The 7,380-nt window shown below is 47.9% G+C and overlaps 1 pseudogene; it reads left to right on the forward strand.

Moving 5' to 3' along the window:
- The window catches only part of LOC119298807, a 39,962-nt pseudogene that overhangs the window by 21,963 nt on the left and 10,619 nt on the right, over nt 1-7,380 (forward strand).

Consider the following 7,380-nt stretch of genomic DNA (forward strand, 5'->3'; position numbering starts at 1 on the left):
TTTTCAATTTGCATATTCCCACATACGAACCATGTCTCCCACAATTTGGGGTTAAGTTATTTACAAGGTGTTGCAACCATCCTCAATTTCTTGATTCTTTATTGCATTTTACTATTTTACTTGGGTAGCAAATACTTCAGCTACTTACACATGGCCTTTTGGAATTGACCTCAGGTATTTCATTCTTATTGATGGTTAGCTCAATGCACATACAACAGCCTTTACTAATATATAGCTCTTTGATATGACCTCGCAGGTACTTTATTGTCATTGATGACATATGGGATAAATCTGCATGGAGAAGTATTAGATCTGCTTTGATTGATAATGAATGTGGTAGTAGAGTAATCGCAACAACTCGCATTCTAGATGTTGCCAAAGAAGTTAGTGGTGTTTATCAACTTAAACCACTTTCTACTAGTGACTCAACAAAGTTATTCTACCAAAGAATATTTGGAACTAGAGACAAGTGTCCTCCTATTCAGTTGGCTGAAATAAGTGAGAGCATTTTCCGGAAATGTGGTGGAGTACCATTAGCTATCATTACACTGGCTAGTATGTTGGCTAGTAAAAAGGAATATGAAACTACATATACGTATTGGACCAAGGTGTACCAATCCATGGGTTCTGGGCTAGAAAATAATCCTGACCTGATGGACATGAGGAAGATACTATATGTCAGTTACTATGACCTACCTCCAAATCTGAAGACTTGTTTACTGTATCTCAGTTTGTATCTAGAGGATTATGATATTCAAACCAAAGAGTTGATATGGAAATGGATAGGGGAAGGATTTGTTCGTGAAGAGTAGGGGAAGAGCTTGTATGATGCAGGAGAGGATTACATTGCTAAGCTCATTAACAAAAGCTTGGTCCAACCAATGGGTATCAATATTGCTAATAAGGCGAGCTATGTTCGTGTACACGACATGGTGCTTGACCTTATCACTTCCTTGGCAAATGAGGAGAACTTTCTCGCAACATTGGGTGGTCAGCAGACCAGGTTGCTACCAAGTAAGATCCATCGACTGTCTCTCCAAACAAGTAATGAAGAGGATGTGGAGCAAATGCCAACCATGAGCAGTTTGTCCCATGTGATATCACTTACTGTGTTCAGTAAAGACGTCAGTTTGTTGTTAGTACTTTCAGGTTTTCATGTCCTGCGTGCATTGGATTTAAGTGGTTGTGAGGAAGGTGGTAATCATCATATGAAGGACATTTGCAATTTATTTCACCTGAGGTATCGGAGTCTAAAAGGAACGTCTGTCACTGAGATCCCGAAAGAGATGAACAATCTGCAGCTTCTGCAAGTGCTAAACATAAGGTCCACCGAAATGAAAAAATTTCCACCAACCTTTGTTCAGCTGAGACAACCGGTGTTCCTTGACACTGGTGATAGGAAAGTCTCTGCATTGCTTCTAAAATCAATGTCCACCTTGCCCTCCCTCTCTTCCCTTGGAATTGCATTAGGTAAACTGATAGAGGAAGGGCTCCAGATACTTGGGAGCATGCCGTCTCTGCGTGATCTCTCTCTATTAGTACTGTATTGGGGAACAGTCAGAGATAAAAGGCTAGTCATTGGCAATGGTTGTCCCTTCCAGTCTCTGACAAGGTTCAGTATAAAGAGTATAGATGCCACTGGTTTCATGTTTGCACAAGGAACCATGCAAAAGCTCCAAATCCTGGAGTTCGAATTTGTTAGAAAAGGCCAATATGGTGATTTTCAGTTTGGGCTGGAGAACCTCTCTTTTTTTTAGAGGAAAGGCCATACCCCGACTTTATAAATAAAGCCACACGGCAGAGTCACACAAGACCAAACAGGATAACAGTACTGAGAGAAACACATAGCGCAAGGAGGGAATATAAAAAAGAGTCGCCAAGGAAAGAAGGGTACAGGCAACTGCCATACACGGCACGCAGGCCGGAAAGAGAGACTTAAACGCCGCAAACAGCACCAACAGGATTAGACAGCATTGTCCCGACTGGAGATGTGAGATGTCGAAGCCCGAATTTTGTTGATGAGAAGGTCCAGGGCATCCCGCTCAGGCTCCTTAGTCAATGATCTCCACTGCTGCAACAATATACATGATTTGAAAAGGACGTCAGCAGGCTTAGATGGGAAGATATGTTCAATAGTAAACTTGTTCCTAGTGGTCCATAAGGCCCAACATAAGGCTCCCAGGCCAACCCAAAACACCCTCTTGGTGACCCCAACCAAAGCATTGGCTAGAATACGGATATCGGAGAAGGAGGAGGGGTTCCAAGGGACTTGGAGCCACGTTCTAACACAACACCATACCAACTTGGCCAGCACGCAATTGAAAAAAATGTGATCCGAGTTTTCCAAAGCCCCACGTAAATGATAGAATTCAGAGCCAGGCCCATTGCGTTTTTTAATCTGGTCAGCAGTCGGCAGGCGACCACGAAAAGCTTGCCAAAGGAAAATTTTAATCTTAGGGGGGACTTTGGACTTCCAAACACAAGAAAATCTGGAAGAAGAAATACCACCAATAAGTCTAAAATAAAGCGACTTGACCGAAAATCTACCAGAGGCCGAGTGGGGCCAGACAACCTCGTCGGCCGACTCCGAGAGCAAGGGGAAGAGGGCAGAGAGACTTTGCCAGTCTTCCAACTCTTCAGGAGACAGGGCCCGACGAAAGGCCAAATCCCAGTGATTAGCCGCCACCTCCGCGATGGAGATAGCCGGGTTAGGACAGTAGGAGAACAGAACCGGAAAGCGCTCAGCAAGGGGGGCATCTCCCGTCCACCAGTCCAGCCAAAAGCGGATGGACATCACATTGCCAACATTAAATTTAACATGCTCTAGGAAAATAGGTCGAACTTTGACGAGGGATTTCCAAAATTGGGAGCCGCGTCTCGCGTTAGCAAACAGTGGGTTAGAGAGAGGAAAGTATTTCGCCTTAAGGATCGAAAGCCAGAGCGAGTCGGGCCCAACAGTTAAAATTTTCCACCACCACTTGAAAAGCAAACATAAGTTCATCACTCGGGTATTGATAATACCTAACCCACCACGGATTTTAGGCCTACACATAAGCTGCCACTTGACTAATCTATATTTCCGTTTATTATCTGCGGAATTCCAATAAAAGGCTCCCCTATGTTTGTCAAAGCCAGCATGCACGCCATCCATGAGAAGATAGAAGCCCATAAGAAACATAGGAAGAGAGGATAAGCATGAGTTAATTAGAGCGACTTTGCCAGCGTTAGTGTTATATCTGCCTCTCCAAGGAAGCACCCTGTTCCCCACTTTAGCAACCGCCGGAGCGAAGTCTTTAGCATGGAGCACACCCGGAGAGATAGGAAGGCCTAGGTATTTAAAGGGGAAAGAGCCCAAAGAACAGTTCAGGAGCCTGGCAACCCACAGGGCTTCCGTCTCAGCCACACCTGTGACCAAGACCTCACTTTTGGCGAAGTTAATCTTGAGTCCCGAAATAGCTTCGAAACATAACAGGATGAATTTAAGATTAGCAATGCAGGTGTCATCCAACTCCACCAAGATAATAGTATCATCCGCGTACTGCAAGTGGGAAGTAGATGGGAGATTACAGGGGTAATGTGCCCACAACGGGCCGCCCTGGAAAGCATGCAAGAGAAGGCATCGGCCACAAAATTGAAGAGAACGGGGGAGGCAGGGTCCCCTTGGCGCAAACCCCTACCATTAGCGAAGAAATTACTAACAGCACCATTAACCGAGACGGCAGTATGGCCACCCGAGACCATCTGCATGATACGATGAACATAGGCACCGTCGAAGCCTTTAGCAAGAAGGACCTGCTTGAGGAAGGTCCATCTCACGGAGTCGTAGGCTTTCTCGAAATCTAACTTAAGGATAACCGCTTTAGCTCTCCGAACGTGAAGGTCGTGAACAATCTCATGAAGGGATAGGATACCGTCCAGGATGAAACGCCCTTTGATAAAAGCAGATTGAAAGGGACTAATAACTCTATGGGCCACCGGCGACAAACGATTTGCAAAGCCTTTAGCCGGGAATTTGGCAAAATTGTTAATCAAAGCAATAGGTCGGAATTGGGAAATAACATCAGCACCCTTAACCTTGGGGATTAGGGTAATCACAACATAATTCAAGCGAGAGATATCCACAGTGCCAAGGCAAAAGCCCTGGATAATGTTACAGACCAGCTGTTTCAACTGTGGCCAGAATTTTCGAAAGAAAGGAATAGAAAAGCCGTCTGGCCCAGAAGCAGCATTGGGATTAGCAGAGTTAACAACCTCCCAGATTTCCTGATCAGAGAGGGGGATCATCAAGGAGGCATTCTCCTCGGGAGAGATTTTAAGGCCAAAGTCCCAGAGGGAGGGAGCTATAGAGAGGCCCGATGGAGGTTTAGCCCCCAATAGAGATGAGAAGAAGTTCACCACATGGGCCATAATAACAGAATGCTCCGATGATACAACACCGTTAATTCGCAGGCTATTAATATCGCACCGTCTACGCCTGCCGTTCGCGATCGCAAAGAAATACGCCGTAGGAGAGTCACCTTTTAGAGTCCAGTTAAGAGTCCCCCGTTGGCGCCAGTAAATCTCAGCCTGATGGTGAAGCTGCAATAAGGCTGCCTCAAGATTATACCGAACCACCCAACCATCTTCGGAAAGCCCAATCGAATCAGCCGCACGATCCAGCGACAGGATCTGGTCCTCAAGGAAGGATTTGGTACGACGATCCTCCGCCGCACGGTTCCGAGCCCAGCCTCTGAGGAATTTACGCAAGTTATAGGAACACGCATGCCAATCATCTAGAGGCCCAAAAGAGCGAGCATTAGAAGCTAGAGAAAGGGAGATCTTCGATGCAACCAAATCAACAAAGCCATCTACCGCCAACCAGGAAGCATCAAATTGGAATCTAGCCGGAGGTCTGAGGCTAACGGAGCCATCATCAAGAATTAGGGGGGTATGATCGGAACCGATAATGCATTTAGCAGAATGAGAGGCCCTAGGAAATAAGGAATCCCACCTGGGACATAGGAAAACTCTGTCAAGCACCGATCTAATAGGAGTTGTCTGATGGTTAGACCAGGTAAAGCGAGCTCCCCCCCGAGGTAGCTCACGAATAGCATTGGCACTAATGAAATCGTTAAAGGCATTAGCCAGCGGCCAGGAGAAGATATTATTACTTTTGTCATTAGGGCCCCGTAGCAGATTAATGTCTCCCCCGATAACCATCGGTAAGGTACAGGCATCGATCTTCAGCGAAAGCTCATCAAGGAATAAAGGAGACAGGGAGTGATCCGCAGGGCCATAAACGACGATAAACTCACAAAGAGTGTTCTGAGCTTTAAGGGAGAGAACAACGCTGGCCCAAAATATCCCATGATCAAAAGCAACAAAATCGAAAATATCTTTGTTGGCCCCTATCAAAATCCTGCCCGAGTGCCCCACAGCAGGTAAAAAGTTCCAGTAGAATTTGTCCATACCCATAGCCGACAGTTCACTAGGGGAGAAGGATTCCTTGAAAGTTTCTACCAGCCCCATAAAATCAATCGAGTTAGATCGAACCAGATCTTTAAGTTGGTCACGGCGCCCCCTAGCACCGAACCCCCTAATGTTCCAGAATAGGGCCCTCATTTATAAGACAGGTTTTTGATTCGAAGGCTCGACCTGCATGGAGCCATGCAGGATTTAGCACGTTTATTGATGCCCCTTTTAGACAAGTTGGATTGGGGCTGGCCACTACCAGCGTCCGCGTCCATTGCCGAACCACTATTAGACGCCCCTGGCAAAGAGGCAACTGCCTCTTTGGCTTTGGCAATGGCAGCCTGAGCCATCTCGTTAGCCCGAATAACAGAAAGAAGAGAACTAGGAGAGCCAACAGAAGAATCAACCACCACCCCCACATCCGACATAATATTTAAAAGATGATCATCCGAAAGAGAAGGAAGAACCAATCGAACCAGAGAAACAGCAGCAGGGGGGGCGGGGGGTGTACCTGTGGGGGGAAGATCCTTCGCCGCAGCATGTTTTTCAGCGCGCTCCAGAATAGGGACACCAGAATTGGCCACCCGCCTGCCTTTGCGCGCCGTGGACATAGGGGAACGGATCACAGGCGACCGCGCCGCAGGAGATCCCACATGGTGGTCCGAGCATGACATAGAGCCCAAATCATGATAAAGACGCCGACAGATCCCTGCCATAGATTGTTTCGAACCCGAAGAATTCCGGCTCTTAGCCGAGAATTTGCGCACTGAGGATTTCTTCTTCCGAAGGGACTGGGCTTCCTCCACATCGCGAACCGGTGAGGCCAGGAGATCTTCAATCCTAGATCGAGTGGGGGAGAGCGGGCGGGCAGGGAGGTTGGAGCAGGCACCAGAAACGAGGGTAGCAGAGCAGGGCGGAAACTTCGATGTATCAGCACCAGCAGCAGGAACATTGGGAGCATCAGACGGGACCACCAAATCATCATGAGGGGCAACACCAGAGGGAGCTTGAGATTGAAACAATTCACGTTCAGAGTCTGCCAGACCATCCCATTCAGACTGGGTGAAGCGAAGGTTAGACCCATTGCTCTGATTGGGGCCACCCTGCGATCCATCCCCCTCTTATCATGCTTATCCGAAAGGAGAGAAGGGGCAGGAGGGGGAGGTGAAGACTGAGAGGCAGCCGCCCCCTCCACCCGCACCCGAAGCTTGATACCATTGGGAGACGGGAAGATATCAATCGAGCCATGCACCCTTTCAGGATCCAGAACCCAAACCTTCATCCTAGAAGGCCCCACCTTGTTCAGAGAATCTTCATCCACATCGATGGGCTTCCCAATCAGCACCCCAAAAGGCAGGAGAAAAGCAGACGAACGGAGAGCAACAGGCAGATCATCAATCAGAACCCAGATTTGAGAGAGTGGCCCGACCGCCGTACCACTGCAAGAAGCCGCTTTAATAGAAACCACCAATTGATTGAGGGGAAGAGTGAAGCTAGTGCATGAGGCAATCATCGCCAAACATTCTTTGGAAGGAAACACCACCGAGAACTCAAAATCAGACAGCTGCACCACTTGCCAGTCCCATCCAGCCTCATCCCAAATGCGAAGCCCTTCCAGAAGAGTATGAGGCGAGATCTTTTGATCCTTGACTATGACAATCGCAGCATTAGACAGAGCAGGTGCCACCTCCCGAACAGGAAGGTCGCCATCAAACGCGAAAAAGGAGCAGCCAGGGAGACCCGAACCAAACTGGATGACCGCGGGAGGTTTCTGCCTAGCCATGCAGTTGACTGTGAGGTGACCATCAGAACGGCAAATCAAGCAGAATGGGGGGTTGGTGCAGCGAGATTGGAAATGTCCGGGCCTGTGGCAGGCGAAACACATGAGCGCCGAGGGGTTGGACTGGGAGGCCGAGGGTGGGCGGGAGT

Source organism: Triticum dicoccoides, chromosome 1B (genome assembly GCF_002162155.2).
Source record: "Triticum dicoccoides isolate Atlit2015 ecotype Zavitan chromosome 1B, WEW_v2.0, whole genome shotgun sequence".
Taxonomy (NCBI): Eukaryota; Viridiplantae; Streptophyta; class Magnoliopsida; order Poales; family Poaceae; genus Triticum; species Triticum dicoccoides.